Source organism: Mauremys mutica, unplaced genomic scaffold (genome assembly GCF_020497125.1).
Source record: "Mauremys mutica isolate MM-2020 ecotype Southern unplaced genomic scaffold, ASM2049712v1 Super-Scaffold_100095, whole genome shotgun sequence".
Lineage (NCBI taxonomy): Eukaryota > Metazoa > Chordata > Testudines > Geoemydidae > Mauremys > Mauremys mutica.
The window spans coordinates 678962-699894 of record NW_025423264.1 but is presented as its reverse complement, the minus strand read 5'-3'; the positions used below and the strand labels follow the sequence as shown (position 1 = coordinate 699894).

Genomic DNA, 20933 nt, shown 5'->3' with positions numbered 1-20933 from the left:
AGGCTGGGGCAAAACAATTTCAGGGGCCCCTTCCATAAAAAAAAGTTGCAATACTATAGAATCCTGTATTCTCCTGGGGGCCCTGCAGGGCCTGGGGCAAATTGCCCCACCTGCCCCCCTCTGGGCGGCCCTGCCCTCAGCCTGTCCTCGTAAGTCCCCTGCCCCCTGATCATTTTTGTTGCCCTCCCCTAGACTCTCTCCAATTTGTTTCTGTAGTCGGGGGGGGGTAGGGGGGGGAACTGGACGCAATGCTCCAGATGTGGCCTCACCAGTGCCGACTAGAGGGGAATAATCACTTCCCTCGATCTGCTGGCAACGCTCCTACTAATCCAGCCCAATATGACCAGTTACCCATATTGAATGCAGACACAGCAATATCTGATACATTGGTTCCTGTCCATTCAGGAGGTTATTTCCTACCTATTCATAAATAATGAAGCTGCTCTAAGCGGAGGGGAGAGAGCTGTCCCATCCGTGTAGTTAACCCATCTCCCCGAGAGGTGGTAGCTATGTCAGTGGGGGAAGCTATGTTGGTGGGTGTGCAAGCTGTGGTGTCTACATGTGTATATAAAGTTTAATCAAACCCCATTTTTTAAACCCCTGTGGTCTGGGAATAGAAAAGGAGCTCTCTGAGGCAGAGCCCGTCCTTCAAAATCCTTAAGATCATGGACTTCCATATGCAAATGTCAGGGGGTATAGCTCAGTGGTAGAGTGTTTGACTGCAGATCAAGTGGTCCTTGGTTCAAATCCAAGTGCTCCCTTACAAGCCTGTTTCTTTAATAAAAATAATTTAATTTCCAGTATGCTCAGGAGCTCCACTAAATAGGGATCCCTGAAATGAATGGACACACTCAATGTTTTCCTGTGCAAATGCATAAAAACCTAGCAAACATGTCCCCCCGCTGAAATCAGTTCCAATCCTCTAAGGGCTTGGCTACGCTTGAGAGTTGCAGCGCTGGTGGAGGCTTTCCAGCGCTGCAACTTAGTAACTGTCCACACCTGCAAGGCACATCCAGTTCTGCAACCCCCTGGCTGCAGCACTGGCTGTACACTAGGGGCTTGGCTACACTTACAAATTTGCAGCGCTGCAGCAGGGTGTGAAAACACACCCTCTCCAGCGCTGCAAATTGCGGCGCTGCAAAGCGCCAGTGTGGTCAAAGCCCCAGCGCTGGGAGCGCGGCTCCCAGCTCTGTCCGTTATTCCCCACAGGGAGGTGGAGTACGGACAGCACTGGGAGAGTTTTCTCCCAGCGCTGGCGCTTTGACTACACTTAGCGCTTCAAAGCGCTGCTGCGGCAGTGCTGCCGCGGCAGCGCTTTGAAGTGCAAGTGTAGCCAAAGCCTTGGGGTGTAGCGAGTGCAGCACTGGTGATGCAGTGCTGCTCGTCAGGTGTGGCCACACACCAGCGCTGTTATTGGCCTCCAGGGTATTAGGAGATATCCCAGAATTCCTGTTCAGCCACTCTGCTCATCAGTTTGCACTCTACTGCCCTGGCCTCACGTGACCCGCCCTTTAAATGCCCCGGGAATTTTAAAAATCCCCTTCCTGTTTGCTCAGCCAGGTGTGGAGTGCAATCAGTGAATCTTTCCAGGTGACCGTGCCTCCACGCGGCAAACAAGCCCCAGCATGGGGCAATGGCGAGTTGCTGGACCTCATTAGTGTTTGGGGGGAGGAAGCTGTGCAGTCCCAGTTGCGCTCCAGCCGTAGGAATTACGATACCTTTGGGCAGGTATCAAAGGCCATCCTGGAAAGTGGCCATGACTGGGATGCGCTGCAGTGCAGGGTTAAAGTAAAGGAGCTGCAGAGTGCCTATTACAAAGCCCGCGAGGGAAACCGCTGCTCCGGTGCTGCCCCCACGACCTGCCGTTTTTACAGGGAGATGGATGCGATACTTCGGGGTGACCCCACTGCCAATCCGACAACCACGATGGACACTTCTGAGCGGGATGGGGGACAGGAGGAGGAGGGGGGGAGGAAACCGAGAGTGAGGGTTTCTCCTTTCACTTCTGCTGGGGAGTGCCGGGGTCCCAGGGGCGTTTCTAGCAGAGCATTCGGAACTGAACTGGGGGAACCAGCTTCTCATTACAGGACGCTCACGTTCAGACCACATCTTTATTTACAGTTTTTTATAATACGATATCATCCTTCAATCCTAGTGTCACCATCGATAGCATGGCATGTTCAGCCTGGTGGGATACCCAGGGGAAAACTAACCAGCTCTTCAAATCCAAGAGAGTGGAGATAAATCACCTCTCAGAGTCAATGTGGGGTAATCAATAGGCAGACAGTGGGCCAAATCGCTCTTGAATGGACCCCAAAATATTTTTATTATTGTTATTTTTTATTATTATTTACACTGCAGTCTGGACCTTGAGTAGACCCTGAGCAAAAATTTTGGCTCTTTACAAAAAATAACGGATTACCCCTAAGAACGGGGTTGTGTTACATTCCTTATGTCCTCACTCCATCTTGTGGCCATTTCCTTTCCCTCCTTTCAGTGAAAGGCTTTGGGATTGTGTGTAGAAACTTTATTTCCTCGGGAGAGACCCCGGAGCGGGGGCTGCCTGCATGTACCAAGCACCCACTAGATTAGAAGGTGACAGACCAACACTCATAAGACGAGGCAGCCGTCCCTGTCAAAAAAATCATCTCCCTTCTTCACTTGAGTGACAGCCTGAATGGTTCCTTCTCTGGGCAGAGCCCCAAGGATTGGCACCATCCGCAACAAAGCCATGTGTCCGTAGCAGGAACCAACCCAAAATGTGCTTTCAAAGGAGCTGTCTCCTTCCTTCTGGGGTAAAATCTGCCATTATGGTCATTGATTTTAATTTCCCTTCTCTGAGGGCAGAGATGGGGTTGGAGCTACCTCAGGCTGGGATGTAGAGTCCATGTCCCCGTCTGTCAGTCACTCTGGGGACCTGCCTTTGCTCCCAGCTGACAGGCTGCCTCCAGCTTCTCCGGTCAGCTCCTTAGTGTGGGGTGGGGTGGGTGAGTCACTTGACAAGCATAAGTGGCACATAAGAGAGCTACTCTCACCAGCTGCATTGGTGGTATAGTGGTGAGCATAGCTGCTTTCCAAGCCATTGACCTGCGTTCGATTCCCAGCCAATGCAGGGATGTGATGTTTTCCCCCCTGGGAATTGGTTTAATTTCACTCACAATGTATCACTTTAGCAATGGAATGAGAGAATCAATGTCCCAAATCCCAGCAGGTCATTAAACACCCAGTGGAGGAAGAAAGGGGCAGGACTATACAGTGAGCTGTTGGGGAGTCATCCTGGTATTACAATGTCTTATTGATTTTTAATTTTTTTCCCTTTACTTCCCTTTTAGACTCAGAGCCTTTAAGGTCAGAAGGGACCAGTGTGATCATCTAGTCCGACCTGCTGCACCTTGCAGGCTAAAACACCCCACCCACCCACTCCTGTAATAGACCCGGGAGGGGATCCTGGCTGCGGGCAGAGGCTGCCCTGCTGCAGCAGGAGGCGGCAGCATCAAGCTTCTGCCCCCACAGAAGAGAGCAGGGGGCGGAGAAGAGCAGGCTGGGCACCCTCTGGACCGTGGGCCCAGCGCCATAGCACCACTTGCGCCATGGTAAATCCAGTACTGGTTGGAGGGGAGGCAGCTCTGTGCACTGCCCCTAACCCAGGCAGCACATGGAGGCCCTCTGCTCCCCTCCCCCCATGGGTGTGCAGAGTTGTGCCAGCAGCACTGATGTGACTCCATGTCCACTCTGCCTCCATCCGTCCATGCCGCTCCCAGAAATGGCCGGCATGTCCCAGCATCCCCTGGGGTGGGGGAGAGGTGTCTCCATGCACTGCCCCTGCCCCATGTACCAACTCCGCGGCTCCCATTGGCCAGGAACTGCAGCCAATGGGAGCTCTGGGGGCAGCGCCTGCAGGCAGCGGCACACAGAGACCCCTTGGCCCTGCTCACCTAGGAGCTGCTGCCAGAGGGTTGTGTGTACCGGTCACTTTGGGAGCTGCAGTGCCTGGGGTAAGCGCCACCCCTCCTGCACCTCAACCCCCTCCCCCAGCACAGAGCCAGCACCGCGCACCTAAATTTCCTCCCAGAGCTTTGCTTGTCTTCCTTTCACCTAGAACCGTCCTTCTTCTCCTGGGCTGCAAGTAGCCATCCCTGGGAAGCCAAGAGGCAGGCACAGGATTCTACCTCCCAGCAGCCAATTGCACCTCCCCAGGCTTTGCAGAACGACTGGTGGTGCTCTACTAACCCCACTTAGCCGCACTGAGGCGCTGAGCTTCTGCCCTGCCTTCCTCAGCTCAACTTTCCTCTTTTGCCCCATTCCCGCCTCACTCCCTCCATTGGCAAGTCACACAGAGGAGGCAGCAGGAAGAGCCGGCCTCCATAGGCCAACCTCCCAGGGCAGAGGAGACCAAACCACAAGGCTTCAAAAGGTGACTGGCCAAGGTCCTCTAGCTTTCCCCTGTTGATGCCAAGGCTTTTTCCCAGCTCATTTCACCACCCTCTATCCTGCAGGGGTTGGGGTTATCACAGGTGTTACCCAAAATTGGGCCAGCTAGTCAGCGTAGGGAGAACTAATGACCCAACAGAGTTTGGCAGAAAGCAGCACATTTATTATACTGACAGCTAAGCTCAAAAGAAGAAGCTTTGGGGGGGGGGGGTCACACTCACACTTGCATACTCACGCTCCCAGGACAGGCACAGCACTGGAGATGTCTGGATTCTGCAAGGTAAGTGTCCCACAGCACAGCTATGGACGGTGCGATGAAGGTAAGTCTCCCTGAGGCACAATGAAATACAACGCAGAGAACCACTGGCCAGGCGGTCCGGGCAAAGGGCATTCACTGGAGGTACAAGCTTGTGAGTGCTCTCCTGAGCACAGGGCCCCTTCCCCTTTTAAGGGCCTGCACCTCATGCCCTGCGACTAGAGATGACTTGGCTGCATCTGGTTGGTCACACTCCACCTTGGGCAGTGTCCATGCTCTGGGTGTGTGATCGCTGCCTAATTAGAGTCCCAGACACCTTGTCTACCTGGGAGCTCTTCTGCTCTTCAACCAGCCCATTCATCCCACCAGCATTCCAGGGGGGCGCAGGAGGGGATAACCACTTCACAGGCATTCAGAGAGGGAGAGGAGACAAAAGTGGGAGCGGGGGAAGTATAACAGACCTTTTGAGCATAGAAATCACTGCTGCTCCTACAACAGCAGGGACAGGCCAGTAGGAGCTGGGAAAAGTAAGCCATTGTGTTTCTGCCTGGTTTCGAACCAGGGACCTTTTGTGTGTTAGGCAAACGTGATAACCACTACACTACAGAAACTCTGCCACAGGACTGTGCCCCTCCCTTCATAAGACCATAAGAATGGCCATACTGGGTCAGACCAAAGGTCCATCCAACCCCACATCCTATCTGCCAACAGTGGCCAATGCCAGGTGCCCCAGAGGGACTGAACCTAACAGATAATGCTCAAGTGATCTCTCTCCTGCCGTCCATCTCCACCCTCTGACAAACAGAGGTTAGGGACACCATTCCTTACCCAGCCTGCCTAATAGCCATTCATGGACTTAACCACCATTAATTTATCTGCAAAAAGAAAGAGGAGTACTTGTGGCACCTTAGAAACTAACAAATTTATTTGAGCATAAGCTTTCGTGGGCTAAAATCCACTTTATCGAATGCATGCAGTGGAAAATACAGTAGGAAGATATATAGATATACACAGAGAACATGAAAAAATGGGTGTTGCCATACACACTATAACGAGAGTGAGCAGTTAAGGTGAGTTATTATCAGCAGGAGAAAAAAACCTTTTGCAGGCATAATCGGGATGGCCCATTTCCAACAGTTGACAGGAAGGTGTGAGTAACAGTAGGGGGACAAATAAACATGGGGAAATAGCTTTAATTGTGTAATGACCCATCCACTCCCAGTCTTTATTCAAGCCTAATTTAATGGTGTCCAGTTTGCAAAATAATTCCAATTCAGCAGTCTCTCTTCCCCAGGAGCGGAGCGGCCCCTCCATCCCCGCTGGCGGGGAAGGAGCTCCCGGCCGGGCCAGGAGGTGGAGGTGCCCAGCCTTCTGGAAGAGGAAACCTGCTCCCGGTGCAGGCGCCGAGGTGGGAGAGGCACCGGCCAGGCCAAAATGGAGCTGGGCCAGGATGCGGCTGGGCAGGCAGGACCCAGCCCAGGAGCAGAACCGGGTAGGGTGGCTCCGGGGCTTGTGTGGGCAGCAGCGGCCCCAGGAGTCCAGCCCCGATTTCCAGCAGGAGGCATCGCCCTGCCCAGTCAGTGGGGACCTTCCAGCCTTCCCAGGGCAGGAGGTGGAGGATCCCTCTCCCATCCCCAGAAGCTCGGCCCGCTCCCCATGGGACAGCAGCAGCGCCTGGGACTCAGACAGCAGCGAGGCCGACAGACGCTTCTGCTTTGTTCCAGGTGAGGAGCCAGGCTCGGCTCGGAGGGGCGAGGAGGGGGCTGTGAACACCCCAGGCCCAGGCCCTCGAGCAGTGCTATGGGGGCAGGTCCCCAGCTCAGGTGTCTGGCCTGAGCCACTGAACCCCACTGACACTAGATGCTGCCACTTTAATCCTTGGTGCTCCATTGGGCGGGGGGTGGGAGGCACCCCCCAGGGAGTCCAGGACAGTGGAGGGGGGGTCTCTTTGCTATGGACTCCTGAAGGAGTTGGGGGCTGACGACACTGAGGCTACTTGGAATCAAATACATTTGAGATACAAGTACATTGCCCATATTCATAACTTCAACTACAAAAATGGTGCACACATACAGCCAGCATCATTATAACCAGCAAATCACAACCTTGTCCTAGACACCTCACACGCCAACCTTTGCACAATATTTGCTGCACATATATAACAGTGGTGACAGCAATGATCTCTGCGGTCCCAGTTCATATTAATAACGTCACAGCAGGCTATAGAGAAGTGGGAGGGAGGCGTCTTCCAGCCGGCGTGTCTCATCCGTTTCTCCCTTGCCACTTGGGCCGAGGAGGGAAGGGAGCGAAACGTGCCCGGCTGAAGGTTTTGAGCTCGGCCTTGAAGATTAAGCCCGACCCCCCGGCATGGCTAGGTCGGGGTTGTCCTGGGCTCTGTGGGGGGAGGGCTCAGCTGGGAGAAGGGGCAGACGAGGGGATTTTGTCTCTGATAGATAAGGGATTTGTCAGTGGGAAGCTGTAGGTCACAGGCTGGGGGTGACAGTGGGGTTTGAACTGGGGCAGCAGCAGCAGCAGGGGAGCAACGTGTGTGTGTGTATGGGGGGGGTCACTTGGTAAAAATGAACCTGCCAAGCCGCTCCTTCTGCTGGAGCAAAAGCCTCTCATTTATCTCCTCAACTCCCCTCCATGAAAATCTCCACCCCTCCCCCGGCGCTGAGAGACCCCCTCACGCCCATGGAGATTTGTAATTGTTCTAACTCTTCCTTGGCCTTGTCCAAATAGTTTTTCCAGAAAAATGATCAAGGACATTTCAAATGAGAAAAAAACCAAACCAGAGAAACCCCCACCACACCCAGTTTGGGTCTGAATTTTTCTACTGAAATTTGGAGACAATAAAACTCATCCCTCTGTTGGCCAGAAACCAAAGCCAGACCTCCCCCGCCGTAGCTGTGACTTCTGCGACCGAACCACCAATGCGCTGACTCCTCTTGTGAGACATTTCTCTGCACAATACTGCTGCTAATCCAGTTACTGACTCCAGAAAACATTTTCCTTAGCCTGGTTCCGTGTGTCACTGGTTTCTCTAGCAAAGATCAGTCCCTGACCCTGTGGCCCAGACATCCTCATTCACATCAAGCTTCCAGTTCAGAATAATTTCCCCTTCCCGCTCTGTGGGAGGGGAGACTTTTAAACGCGCTCTCTGTGCGACTGCACATGGCTAAGCAAAGAGAACAAACCCCCAATCCCCCCTGTGCTTTGGGAGCCAGGTTTGCGATGGGAATTCTGTAGTTCAGATGACTTCACACCTGGGCATTGGGATTCTTTACCAGTTTCTCTGGCATTGGGAAAGTTTTGCACTCGCAGCTGTGATGGCCGAGTGGTTAAGGCATTGGAGTTGAAATCTAATAGGGTTCCCCTGCGCAGGTTCAAATCCTAATCACAGCGAAGCCTGTGTTTTAGCCAGTCTCTCACCTGGGCAATACCTCTGTACAACCCCCTGAGACACTCTCAATTCTCTCCCCACCCCAAGTAAATCCTGTTCTGCTCCTTTCATAGAGATCCCTTGGACACCACCTCACACTGTATCCCTGAGGGGTCAGGCAAACTCTCAGCACTTGTATCCTCTGCCACTCACCTGGAGCCCCATAGATCAGCCATAGCCCTGGTTCTGCGCCTCTCTCTAGAGTATAAAAGGAGCCAAGTCAGTGACTCCATGGGAGCTATGGGGCTGCAGAACCAACAGAGAAAAAATAGGTGCTCAGCGCCCACTGGCAGCCAGCTCCCCCACCACCCCCCCACCCCACTACAGGCCTTGCTGACAAGCTCCTCCTCTTCCCCTTCAGCACCTCCCACCTGCCAGTGATCAGCTGTTCAGTGGGGTGCAGGAGGCACTGGGTGGGGAGGGGGAGGAGCAGAGACAGGAAGAGGTGGGGGAGGGAGAGGAATGGGCAGGAAGGTGCAGGGTGGGAAGAGATGGGACAGGGGTGGGGGCTTGGGGGAAAGGGTGGAGTGGGGGCAGGGCCTGGGCAGGAAAGGGGGGATTTGTCCCAGACCCTGGATCCCTCTAGGGCCGGTCCTGAAGGGAAGCACCGACTATCACAGTGACAATAAAACTGACCAGCCTTGCGGGGGAGGCTGAGGGAGATCCGCACTCACCAGCTCTCTTCTCTCCCCCACGGTGAGCCAGACACTGCTCTCTCCTGGCTCTCACTCTAGCAGCTGGACGCCAAGGAGCCATTTCCCCACAGGAAGTGCATTGAGTGCCCCTGTGGTGCTGGGGGGCTGGCGCTGCTGCTGCCTGTGGGGCTGGCAGGGGGGCTGATGTTTGCACAGACTCTCAGCTGCCAGGCCGGAGGGGGCACTTGGGACCTTACCTGACTGGCTCAGTGAATACGGGGGGTTGACAGAGCAATACAGACGCTCTCCAGAGCACGGAGCAGCATCCGCCCATGCAGCCAGGCAATGAGCATTTCCCACAGCCTGGAGCCGAGGGGGAGGTGGCAGCTGCTGTTCCAGCTGCTCGGGGACAGGCCCTGTCAGCCAACAGCCACTTCTTACTCCCCACAGCTAAGGGCGCCGGGTTCCTCCGGTGGGGGTGTGGAGCAGCCGTTCGTTTTCCTGTTCGCACTCCTCTGCGGTATGAAAATCGGGGAGGGGAGGCAGAAGCCCCACTTCCCTCCCGAAATGACGCCCAGTGGGGGAAGCCAGGACAGCAGGGTGGGGGGGGCGGCAAGTGGTGGCCAGACTCTCACCGGCAGGGTCTAGTCTAGCTCAGGGTCCAGGTCAACTTCCTCCCCGTGCCACTGGCCCCCAGTCCCCTTCCACCACCAGGTCAACCCAGGCACTAGGGCAGGAACGGGGTGAGGCAACAAGTCAAGCTGAGCAAGGCAGGCAAAAGCGAGTCTTGTCTTCATGGGCTGTTCACAATGACGTCCTTTTTGTGTGCAACTGCTGCAAAAACATCCCAGACAGAGAAGCAACAGGCCAAAATACTCCTACATAGCTCCTGAAGTAGCTCAGTAGGGAGAGCATCAGACTGAAGACCTAAAGGTCTCTGTTTCAATCCCAGGCTTTGGCAGGTCCTTTCATCTCTCTTTGTGCAGTGGTGGCTTGTTCTCTGGGAGCACAGTGGTGTCTGCACCCAAGATGAGCAGGGCTGCCCTAGAGGATTTAGGGGTCTGAAACAAAGCAATTTTGGGGGCCCCTTCTATTAAAAAAAAAGTTGCAATACTGTAGTCTCATGGGGCCCCTGTGCGGCCTGGGGCAAATTGCCCTGCTTGCCTCCCCTCTGGGTGGCACTGACGGTGAGTCTCTGATCTTGGGCTCTGCAGTAGGAAAACATAGAATGGGCTTCTGCCCCTAGTTGGCCCACCTGACCTTTACCAAGGAGAGATGGGAGCTGCCTTTCCCAACATGGCAGGAAGAGAGCAAGGCAGGGTGACCCTCAGGAATGGTGCCAGAGGGCTGCTGGGCAGTGAGAGGCAGAGATTGGGGGCGAAAACTCCTCTGTGCAGCTGAGCAAGGGCAGTACCAGGGAAGGGGCATCTGTAAAAGTGGCTGTGTGGAAGGTGGAAGGGATTTGGGGGCCCAAGAGGAGGCGCTTGATGTTCAGTGCCTTGGAGCAGCTGGACTTGGCCATGGTGAGTGTTCAGGAAATGCACATTCATGACTTTAGGATAGATCAATGGGCAGAGGGTGATTGGAGGAAGGGTCTCCTGGCCAGAGAAGAATGATGGGGCTGGAGTCTTGTTCTTCACATTGGCGGTGCGAGTACAGAAGGGGCTGGAGCTCCGACCAGGGAGGGCATTACTGGTGGGCTTTGTGCTCTGTGGCACTGGTTACTGCTATATTAGTGTGTATGGTCCCCAGTTAAGGCATGAGAGGAAAGATCAAAGGTTCCCTTCCTCTGGACTGCATGATGTTTGTTGTTGGGGGTGGGGGGTTTAATTGTGTCAGCCGGCCTGAGCACCGCTGGTCCCGTTTTCCCAACTGTCAGAGGAAACATTTTTACAATGAGCACTACCTGGCGCAGGTCTGTAGTGAGGTCAGCTTAGAGGAGCTCACTCCAGCCACAGAGGGGGTTCACCTTTCTGCGGGGACAGACCAGGACTCGCATTGACCGGATTTATACTTAGCTTTTGTGTCTTTAGCATGTTGCTTCTCAGATTCTTTCTTGGCCTGACTTGTTACACTTTGCCACTTAACAGGCCAGAGTTTGTGCACCTTCCTATTATCCTCACTGGGATCTGATTTCCAAATTTTGAGGAATGACTTTTTGCCTCTAACAGCCTCCATTACTCTGCCATGTACCTAGAGTGGCTTTCTGCTGGTCGTCCTGTTGTCGTTTCTGATTTAGGGCAAACGTTTCCGCTGAGCCTCTAATTGCAGCGGTTTTAAACGGTCTGCATGCTGCTTGCAGGCACCTAACAGTTGTGACAGCAGCTCCTTTTAATTCCCATCTAACCATCTGTACTTATGCCGATAGGTCGACTTTAGGTCTTTAAATTTGAGCGGTAGCTGAGAAGATGGTAAATCGGGCAGAAACCCATTCGACAAATCTCTTCATTTCCTTGTTATTTCCTGACTTCTTCATTCATCCCCTTTTCCTTATTTCCTGGCTGAGGCGGTGGCCTGCCAGGGAGCTTCCTGGCACCTCTGGCTGCCTGGGCTGAAGGCAAGAGGCAGGCCTGGGCGTGGCGAGGGCCTCCTGTCCTGGCCTGAGGCCGCACTGCTTCCTCATCCCCTTTTCCCATCCACACCGGCAGGCGGCTGCTGCAGGAGAACACGAGGGAGGCTCTCGGGACGCCAGGCAGCGCTGTGTGTGTGGCTGTCAGGGGAAAAGCCTTCTTCTCTAAAGATGGCTGGCAGAAAGGTGGGGCTCAGCTCTGTCAGCGACCTCCCCAGTAGCCTCGCTGCCAGGGGGTGCAGACATTTCTGTAAGGTGCAGAAAGAGGGTATTTGGCTTCCAAGTTAATATGAGAAATATGCATTTAGCAGATGGAATTTCCATTCTTTCACAGGGCCCCAGTGGCCTAATGGACAAGGCAATGGCTTTCTAAGTCAGAGATTGTGGGTTCAAGTCCCATCTGGGGTGAAAAACTGCCTTTTTCCTGTATACTGCAAGGAAACCTTGGCCTTATTTTCACCAAGGAAGCTGGGAGATGTTTGAACACAAAATACTGGATCTTAGGAAAAATCCCCCAGAAATGGCATCTTGACAAATGCTTTCTAAACCCATCAGTAGCAAACAGTTAATACTAGTGTTTGTCTGAGACTAGAGAGAAGGGGAGTGTTTACTCCAACACCTCAGTGAGTGAAACAGAGGGAAAGAGCAAGGCTGTTCTGAAAGAGAATGGATCTGTCTGGAGACAAAGCAGCCCCTGAGAATGAGCAACGGTGTGAGAAGAAGAGGTTCAAATGTGTGTTAGATGTTAGTTAGTGTTAGAGATCCCTTCACCCTCCCATTACCAGGTCCTTCTTGCATACACACAGAGCAGCAATACCCAAAGTCCGAAGGTACAAACAATGAGATGTTTATTGGGTTGAACTTCCAGCAAGCAATGATTCCAGTTTCCTTCCTCGGTGTCCCCATCCCAGCCCTGCTGCCACAGAGCCTTGCCTGTGTCCCTGTTCCCATTCTCCCCCTTAGCAAGACATAGGACATATGGTGACACATTTCCTGATCGGGCCAGGCATCAAGGTGGAAGGTGCTGATATTCCATTTGTCCCACTGCCCCTTGCGTAGTGCAGTGCCCTGCACCTTCTCTCGTACGGGCCTGCCACACCTGTTCCAATTAGTGTTTCAGACTTCCCACTATAGTGGGCCCGGGAAGGTTGGGTCCAGGTTGTCTAGTACACAGGGGAGGGGCTTACTCCATTACTTCTAGGTTATTTCCATAGGCTACGTATCACAAGTATACTTAGCAATCATAGGCGGCAGGTTTGTATAATTTTTGGTGGGGCCCAAAATGGTGGTGCCCCCCGCTCCCGCCCTGTAAGCCGATATAAAATGAAGCTACAACGCGTCAGTGCCACAAGATTACAAGGGTCAATTAAAAGTGGAAAGTCAGAAGCAGCACTTGCCTACTTCAATATACAGTATTATATTTTGTTGCACCTGTTGTGATGAAGTGGGAATGTTCTTAATATTTTCTCTGAATACTGTGTGGGTGCCTCAGTTTCCCCTGCAAGATGCCAACTGAAGGTGTTGGGGACAAAGAGATCAGGTGGCCTCCTTGTCCGGAAGAGACACAGAGGCCAGAGGAGGGAGTGTCATTTTGGAGCTGGCTGGGGAAATGGGGAGAGACCCAGAACTTGGTTCTGGGCTCCCCACCCCCCAAGATGGACCTGACAGAGGGGTTCTGTTTTCTGTACCAACAAGCTCTGTTTAAACTCTGTTCCCATCATCTAATAAACCTTCTGTTTTACTGTCTGGCTGAGAGTCACATCTGACTGCAGAGTTGGGGTGCAGGGACCTCTGGTTGCCCCAGGACCTGCCTGGGCAGACTCACTGCGGAAAGCGCACGGTGTGGAAGGGCTGAATGCTCTGAGGTCAGACCCAGGAAGGTGTAAGCTTCTTGCCCTGGAGACAGTACGCTCCAAGAGAGGAGGCTCCCCCAGAGTCCTGACTGGCTTTGTATGGAGTTGTTCGAAAGCATCCCAGCATCCCCTTCCACCCCATGCACTTCCCAGAAGTCCACACAGGCACTGACACTCCCTCCTCTGGCCTTTGTCTCTTTTCCAGGCATTAGGAGGCCACCTGATCTCTTTGTTCTCCAACACCTTCAGTTGGCACCTTGCAGGAGAGTGGCCCAGGCCATCAGTTACCAGGAGTCAGGGTTGCAGCCATTCTCTGTGCAGACAGCTCACACTGTCCCTCTAGGGCTCTGCAACAATCACACCCCCTTATTCCACCATCTAGATCCTTGAGAAATGCACAGGGGAAACTGAGGCACCCACACAGTATTCAGAGAAGAACATTCCCACTTTGTAACACCTGTATACGACTAGTTATATACTTTAAAGGGGTGTAAAATAGTCAAGTATCATGTTAAACAAAATGATACTCTAAACTGACCACCAAATTTAAGTTGCATGTTTTTCCCCTAAGGTGAGGGCTCTGGGGTTGGGCTGTGGATGAGGGGTTCACAGTGCAGGAGGGTGCTCAGGGCTGGGGTGCTGGGGGTGCAGGGACTGGGGTGGGGCAGGGCTGGGGATAAGGAACTTGGGATGCAGACAGGCTGCCCCAGGGCTATGGCCAGAGAGGACTCCCGCCCCGCCCCCGTTACCGGCAGCCACAAGCTCCAGGGGAGGGACCCCTCCTCCCCCCGCTCCCCGCAGCACACTCACTCTGCACCACAGTCACTGCACATGCTCCTAGGGACTCTCTCAGGTCCAGAAAGCCCACTCGCCTCCCCTGTGGTGGGTACCGGGTGTCACGGAGTCCCTGGGCGCTGCTCTGGAACTGCTCCCCACCAAGCCAGGCAGGACTTTGGGGAGCCTCCTCTCCCTCGGAGCAGACTGTCTGCAGGGCAAACACTCACAGAAGCCCCAGCAGCTGCTAAGGTGAGTGATGTCCATCTCCTGGCCGGAAGTCCCCTTCGTGTCTCCTCCAGGTAGCGGGAGGGGAGGGCTGCCAAAAACGGCAGGGTCCCCTCCCCTCCTGAGGTGCTACAGCAGCTAGCACTGCTCTTATGCTGTAGCCCTTAGGCGGCGGCGGCAGCAGCAGCAGCAAGGGAGAGAGACGCGCGCTGCGCACTCTTTATGTTCAAGCAGGGAAGCTCCGGGATGGAGGGGGGGAAGCTCCAGCCCTGGCGGCGGCAGTGGGGGGGGGGGTGAGAGGCGGGGGCGGGGCGCTCCAAGCAGGGGAGAAACCTAGCTCCAAATATTGGTGGAGCAGAGCCCCTGACTGTGAATATTCCTGGGGCTAAAGATCCCAGGAGCCCATATAAGTTGGCGCCCATGTGGAGGTCCTCACCTAACCATCTCTCTCTCTCTCTCCCCCACTCCTAGTTGGTGGAGGACAGGGCCCAACAGCTCGGCTTCCTCCATGCTGTCCCACGTCTGTGCTTCTTGGCACAGCAGCAGGGGCTGGACACTCTGGAGCCCCAGGTCTCCAAAGCAGCCCTCGTGGAGAGCATTGTGGTGAGTAGGACCCCGTGTCTGGCCCCTGGGGCGAGGGACCCAGAAATGGGAGGAAAAGTTGGTGGGGCCAGAGGGGGAAGCAGAGGACAGTGGTTCCTGGGGCTGAGGGCTGGGGAGCAGGGAAGGGAGAGCTTCTGACACCGATGGGGAGCTGGCAGTGGGGGAGTTGTCAGGCTGTGTCTGCATCAGTCTATGAGCATTGGTATTTTCTTGAAATTTGTCAGACCAACCTAACTAACACCTAACCCCCATTTGAATCTCTTCACACTCTTGCTCATTCTCAAGGTCTGTTTGCCTCCAGACAGATCCGTTGTCTTTCAGAACAGCCTTGCTCTTTCTGTCTGTTTCACTCACTGAGGTGTCGGAGTAAACACTCCCCTTCCCTCTATTCTCAGACAAACACTAATATTAACTGTTTGCTACTGATTTGTGGAGTGGAAGATGCCATTTCTGGGGGATTGTTCCCAAGCTGCAATACTTTGTGTTCAAACATCTCCCAGCTTCCTTGGTGAAAAATAACACCAGGTTTCTTTGCAATATACAAGAAAGAAGGAGTTCTTCTTCGAGTGATTGCTCATATGCATTCCAGTTAGGTGTGCGCACGCCGTGTGCACGTTCGTCGGAAAATTTTTACCCTAGCAACACTTGGTGGGTCGGCTGGGCGCCCCCTGGAGTGGCGCCGCTATAGCGCCAGATATATACCCCTGCTGACCCACCCGCCCCTCAGTTCCTTCTTACTGCCCGTGTCGGTCGTTGGAACAGTGGAGCGCGGCTTAGCTGACCTCCACTTCCCTAGCTACTCGTAGTTTCTCTCGTTCATTCTTGTATATATAGTTCAGATTTATATAGTTGTAGTAAACTTTATTCGTTTGTAGTATAGTTAGTGTATATAGTTCATACTATATATATGAATGGGTCACAACCTTAACCCAACCGAAGGCACTGAAACAAACTCAAATGATGCTTCAGCTTCCTCCCTCAGCATCACAAGACCAACACAAAGAAAACTCCCGAGGAACGGGGCTCTGAGCATTGCCAAGTTGTGAGTTCCGTGCCCTCAGGAAGCAGCCAAAATACTCAAACCCCCACCCGCTTCTCTTGGACCGCTGGCAACATGGTGTTTGCACAGGAGCTGCAAGCCCCTCTTTCCTGTTTTTGTCTATCCTGGCCCCTTCCCCCCAAATGCTTTCATCGGACGCTGGAGGGACCTAAGGACCTGCAGGTTCCCGCACCCACCTCCTAAAGCAAACAGTCCTTCCCTTCTCTGACATTCCTGGAGCCGCACATCCTTGGAGGAGTTTTACCACAGGGGGTTCTGATTCCCTGTGAAAAGATGTGTCTGGCGGCCGGCGGGGAACTGTCTTCTCTGCCCCCTCTTTGGGCGCTGAGAAGCATTTTCTGAGAAACAGCACCTCCTCCTGGTGGGAGAATCCTAAATTCCACCCTTCCACCCAGGTTTCTCTGAGCAGCTGCTAGATGAACCCCACTTCTCTGGTCTAGACACCAGCATCTAACAAGCCTTGGAACGGGCCCTGTTTGCTAGCTGGAGAGCGAAGGAACCTGGAAAGAAGGCAAATGTCAGGAAACGAATCTCAGCACGAAAAGAAACTTCGTTCGCTCTTCTTTTGCACTGTCTGTGCCTTTGCAACCCCTTGAGGCCTAGCCCGACTAGCTCAGTCGGTAGAGCATGAGACTCTTAATCTCAGGGTCGTGGGTTCGAGCCCCATGTTGGGCGTTTGATCTTGCACTCTTCGACATCACTCTCTCCCTTAGAGTCTCAGAGCATAATAGAATCCACTCTTTGTCCTCTCAACCAGCTGAGGTGGTCTCGGACCTTTAGTACATCATGAAGACAAGACACATTGACAATTCCATGGTCCTAAGAGAGTTGAGTCTCTTCTAGCCCAGGCAAGAGAGGGAAAAAATAACCTTTCAGAAGCTGATTGCCCCCCACCCCCTGAGCAGCCATCTAGAGCTTCTCTACTTATTTCTATATCTTCGCCAGCGCTCAGTAGTTGAGATAACTGCTTCTTTCTCAAATCCTCCACCAGCCCTTTTCATTGGGATGGAGATTGCTTAAGACTGACGATTCCACCACATCTTATTCATCCCTCGTACATTTCTGTAAGCCCATGGAGAGTAAAACAAGATAGCAATAAAACTGTTTTAAAAAAAAAAAAAGACGTGGCCTCAATGTATAACAATACTGGAAATTGTTTTAATATGTTTTCTGTTTCTTTTTCATATCAGTGCTAAAAATAGGAAGGGAACCATAAGGAAACGAAGAGCTCAGAGCTTGTGTTAACCTCCTTTGAAGACGAACGAATGGCCTCAGTTGGACAGAAAGTAGGCCTAGAAAGTTATGCCCAACCCCCCAAATGTCATCTCCTTGGTGGTCTCGTGGTTAGGATTTGGCGCTTTCACCGGGTTCGATTCCCGGTCAGGGAGTTATCCTCTTCAACAAAAGTCTACCTTGCCTTTCTCCCTTGGAGTTCAAGCAGAAGAATGCAACTTCCTGGCCTCCTTCAGAATGTTTGGAAACTCTTTGGAGGCCATGGGGAAAGCAAAGCTTCCAACTACTACAATATGGCTATCTGCCCCTTAAAGCCCAGCCTCTGCACCCTTTTACACAAATACACTTACTTGTGCAAACAATTTAGTTTTTCCTTCTTACCGAGCCTAACCTAAATTAGAACAACATTGCACTTTGACCCAAGATCTTTTTCTTTTCTTTTCACTTTTCTTGGTGAAACCAAACCAAACCAAACAATCATTTTGGGTCCACCAAAATATTTCACTAAATATAATATTCATCCAAAAACCTTTCACCCAGCGCTATATACAAGTCTTTGGAAGTAACACCCCGGAGAAAGATCATTAAGCTTTTCCATTCCTAAGATCTAGCCGCTGAAGGCTTCTGAGCATGGGCTATGGGCCTTTCACCTCTAGGCCAGTGGTTACCCTCTTGCTCAGGTGGTTACTGATGAAAGGCAACGTGGTTTAGTGGCAGATCCATTTCAGCCTCCCTCTTCCAATGTCTACAGGAGGATGTTTGTTTCGCATTGCATCTAAGAATCAAATCAATTCTCTTGAAACCTCAACCTGGAATCAAGGTGATTGTAGGTCAAGGAAGGAAAGTTTTGTTCATCCTGTTCTAGTAAATGCTCAAAGTTGCGATGCTTCTTGGAGCTTCCAGACACATTGGCCAGAATTTTCAGAAGGTCTCACACCCACCGCTAGGGCCAGATTTGCAGAAGAACTAGGCTCCCAGTTAGGCACTAAAATCTTTAGCCAGATTGTCAAAAAGGCTCAACCTATTTTTCCAAAAGATGAGTTATTTTGGAAAAAAGCTTGTAAAGATTGTAGGTGCTGGTTACTTGTCTATGTGGCCCACACTGCTGGAGTTGGAGGTTCACCAGTGTTTTCTCAGAATGCGGTGTCCGTAGTCTGCCTCAGTTCTGGTGTCCATCTTTTATTCTCCTAATAAATCAGCAGGGAGACTAAAACAACATCGGACTCACAGGGCTCCCGGAAATCTGCCAATTTGGCTCATGGTGAAGGTGTATACAAATCATCTGTGCTGTAGAAGGGCTCTGGGAGTTGAAAGAGTTGTGAATTTAACCCTCTAGGTTTCGGGCCTAATCTGAAACTGTTTCAAAACCAATTCCTTAAATAGACCATAGTTCGACGCATCAGCAATAGGCATCTTACTGAATATATCCAGAGCTTTCCCAGCCAATTTGGCAACCAAAGTTGTCATCTTCCCTTTCCCGAATAAGCACTTTGTCTGTCCTCCGGGCAACACGCTTAAAAATCACTACCAGTGTCTCAAAGCAATCAGCTGTGCACATATCCTGCTCGACTACGCCACTGTGATGGGTTCGGTCACAGAGATCCCCTTGGGACTGAAATTACTTCCGAGCCCGTTTTCCCTGCCAGCTTGGGACTCCAGAACCCTGCCTTGTTGAGCCAGACACCCTAGCCTGCTGCAACACAGACCCAGGCTCTGGGCCACACCCCCAAAGCTGCAGACTTTAACTCAAAACAGCTAAGCGCCTGTCTCCAGCACCCAGCTCCAAGTGGGATCCAAAACCCCAAATAAATCCCTTGTACTCTCTATAAAGCTTATACAGGGTAAATTCCTAAATTCTTCACCCTCTAGATCACTGATAGAGAGAGATGCACAGCTGTTTGCTCCCCCAGGGATTAATCACTTCCTCTGGGTTTATTAATAAACAAAAGTCATTTTTATTAAGGTTAAAAAGTAGGAGTTAAGTGATTTCAAGTAATAACAGACAGAACAAAGGAAGTCACCAAGCAAACTAAAACAAAACACGCAAGCCTAAGCCTAATACATTAAGAAACTGATTCCAGGGAATAGCTCACCCTCAGAGGTGTTCCAATCAGCTTCTTTCACAGACTAGACTCCTGCCTAGTCTGGGCCCAATCCTTTCCCCTGCTTCGGTCTTTGTTACTTCCAGCAGACAGCTTAGGTTTTCTCATGACTGGCAGGGGTTTTCTCATGACTGGCAGCCCCTTTGTCCTGCTTCACCCCCTTTTATAGCTTTGGCATAAGGCGGGAATCTTTTGTCTCTCCGGGTCCTCACCCTTCCTTCTAAACGGAAAAATACCAGATTTAAGATGGATTCCACTATCGTGGTCTCTGTAAGACCCCTAGTTTCCATTCTTCCTGGGTTGGCCCACACGTACACAGGAAGGTTTGCAGGTCAATAAACCATTTACAACCAATTGTCAATGGGAGCCGTCAAGGTTTTAAACCGCCATTAGTGGCCCACGCTTTGCACAACTACAATAGGACCTCAGAGTTAGACTTCATATTTCCAGCTTCAGAGACAAGAATGAGACATGCATACAAATAGGAGGCATATATTCAGTAGGTTAGAACCTTTGTTATGATACCTTACAAGAGACTTTTGCATCAAGCATATTCCACTTACATCATACTCACACTTATAAGCATCTTTTCATAAAACGTATGGAGTGCAACGTCACCGGGTGCCCTACCTACCCTGCTTTCGCTGCTTCCTGATGGCACAGAATTGACAACAAAAGAGCCAGGCTAGGAGGCTTCTAAAACCGAGAGAGCTGTTCTATCACGTCCACATCCTCTCAGGAGGTGTCAAACCCCCTCTCTCCGTTTCCATCCCCCAAATCCTATCAGCTCAATGAGTTTTGTCCCTGGAAGAGCCTCGAGGGAGGCAGAAGAAGCGGAGAGGATTGCGTTGGGGGTAAATAAAACAGAGACGAGTTGTTCCTCTTGGGATTTTGGTGTGTTTCCCTGGTGATCCTGACGGAGGAACGGGAAGCATAATTCCATTTTTTTCAATGCCTCGGATTGGGTTCAGCTGGTGAACTCTCTGCTCTTGTACTCACAGGGGAATGGAGACTGGACCGGTTTCCCAATTTGGACAGAAAGTGGCTTGCCAAAGCCGAGGAGAGCCTGCTTCCTGCCTGCACCGAGTTGACAAACTGGGGAAGCCAAAGCTGAGAGACCCCGTAGACGAAGTCAGAGTGCTATCCGCTCACATGGAGGGGGAGCACAAGCCCTCCCTGGGTTTCTCTGCCCAAATTATAATCAGTTGAGTGATTTTCCTGGACGAGCCTCTAGGTAGGCAGAAGAAGAAGTGAAGAGGGTTGCGATGGGGTAAATGAAAGCCGAGGACTCTTCCTCTTGAGATGTCTTTGTCTTGCTCTTGTGATTCTGATGGATGAACCTAAAGCGTCATTTGAGCGTGTTTCAGTGCTTTTCCTCGGGCTCAGGTTGTGATGCTGAGCACAGGGGTTCCTTCACTCTCTCTGCTTGGACCCTCTGTAATGGGGAACGGACCAGCTTTCGAAACAGCCTAGTGGAGCTGAACGAAAACAGCAATAAACATCCAGGTTCACCCTAGATTAATCTTTTGTCCCCAATTTTCTTGGGGAAACAAAACAAAAACATGGTTTTCTTAAGAACTCAACACCCATTCAGGCTCCAAACTCTTTTGTAAGATTTCCAGAAGGGCTCAACACCCTGAGTGCTGAGCTAGTTTGGGGAAAAAAACCCAAACAAGGCCGGTACCGATTGTGAGTGCTGTCTGCTTGACTCTGTGGCCCACCGTGCGGGAGTTTGAGGTTCTCATTA

At 52.0% G+C, this 20933-nt stretch overlaps 5 non-coding genes across 5 annotated transcripts; 4 read left to right on the top strand and 1 right to left on the bottom strand.

Moving 5' to 3' along the window:
• Nucleotides 1-689: 689 nt before the first annotated feature.
• TRNAC-GCA lies at nt 690-761 on the top strand. Its single transcript has one exon. It is a non-coding gene; the product is annotated as a tRNA-Cys (tRNA).
• Nucleotides 762-5225: 4464 nt separating this feature from the next.
• On the bottom strand, nt 5226-5298 carry TRNAV-AAC. The gene has a single exon. It is a non-coding gene; the product is annotated as a tRNA-Val (tRNA).
• A 2712-nt stretch (nt 5299-8010) lies between these two features.
• TRNAS-UGA lies at nt 8011-8092 on the top strand. The gene has a single exon. It is a non-coding gene; the product is annotated as a tRNA-Ser (tRNA).
• A 3576-nt stretch (nt 8093-11668) lies between these two features.
• TRNAR-UCU lies at nt 11669-11741 on the top strand. The gene has a single exon. It is a non-coding gene; the product is annotated as a tRNA-Arg (tRNA).
• A 4712-nt stretch (nt 11742-16453) lies between these two features.
• On the top strand, nt 16454-16526 carry TRNAK-CUU. Its single transcript has one exon. It is a non-coding gene; the product is annotated as a tRNA-Lys (tRNA).
• Nucleotides 16527-20933: the final 4407 nt, after the last annotated feature.